We start from the raw sequence: 1,446 nt of genomic DNA, 5'->3' as shown, positions 1-1,446 counted from the left end.
GTGAGCTGGAATGACAAGGAATTCGTAACAAGGCGACATGGAGGACATCGTCATCAGTTGTCGTCACTGGATACATAGGGTATAGCGCCTTTTGCCGGTCGATGCTCAATATGGCACGGAATAGAAGGCGTAAAAGCGTGGAACGCTACATTGACGAGGCATTGGCGGTGGGAGAAGTTTTTCATTTTTTCACGGAGCGTTCTACTCTGGGAATGTGGGCTACATTAGTCTGTATCGTACGCCAGGGGTGTTCCCAAGATAGATGTATTGGTGATGCGATTGATTGGGTGCAAGGTTTGAACTTGAAGTTGCACCAAGAGGACAATTTATTGTATTCCAAGTGTTGTACCTGGTGTTGAAGGATAGGCGAAGTGGATGTTGGATGGCAAGACGTGAATTGCTTGCTGAGGAAGGTGTCGGCACAGAAGAGTAGAGTATGTTTTCACCTGCGCAGGTGCGAACGGACATGAGTGTGTGACGCTGTACTGTACAATATTTGTATTTTGAACAAACCGCCTTGACACAAGATAATTTCAGAACTCGTGACATTCATGCGCAGTGAGTGACTCACCCACTGCGCATGAATGTGAATGAGGCCCTCTCAGGGCCTCTCGAGAGCGAGATATTATATATCTTCCACTTGTGCTTTGGCAGTCGCACGTTGTTCAGATCATGAGATTTCTTGATTCTCAGGAAATGCGCGGAGACTATCAATCATATCAAACCAAGAAGCAGTGTTAGCATTCGATCGCGACCATCTCGAACGCTCACACTGCACAGGCGAGAATTTTCACTGTTACACTATCGTGGAACGACAGTTTCTCCCCCCAGTTTTTCGACGTTGCTGATTCCATTTCCAGGGGGTAACAGTGGTGACGAGTGCGTGTTGCTTCGGGTGAGAATGACTTTGCGAAAAGCGGTGCGCAGACGTAACTTTACATTCGCAAGAGATGAAGGGTGTTTTTTACGCCATTGGGCGACTCCTGAAATTCTAAAATCCCAAATTGTTCGCCTCCGGAAATGATTTTTTGTGTCAACACAAAAAATCATTTCTGGAGGCGAGAAAAATAGAAAAATATGACTGGACATCAGAGTCATATTTTTCTTTTTTTTTGTGGTACGGAATTGTTTTTTTAAACCACACTGTACAGCAGTGCAGTAGTGCACGTACGTGCCTGTGGAGCAGTCAGTTGGATTTCCTCAATCCTTGCATTCACATGTTCAGGGACACTCCCCTGTGATACAGAACTGTACATGCACGTGCGCCAACACGTGTGTTGGAAACCGGGAGAAACCATTTCCATTCCGCCTTCGAAGCAACGTGCACTCGCACGTCAACCTCCCGCATGCATTTCCCCTCGCACCTGCATTCACCGGCGCCCTCATAACAGCCGCAGCGCGCCCCCGCGCTGCGCGGAGCGCGGGGCATACCGATGCGCGCTGCCA

Source organism: Chondrus crispus, genomic scaffold (genome assembly GCF_000350225.1).
Source record: "Chondrus crispus Stackhouse genomic scaffold, scaffold_62, whole genome shotgun sequence".
Taxonomy (NCBI): Eukaryota; Rhodophyta; class Florideophyceae; order Gigartinales; family Gigartinaceae; genus Chondrus; species Chondrus crispus.
The sequence above is the reverse complement of the archived record's forward strand: the minus strand, read 5'-3'. Positions refer to the sequence as shown.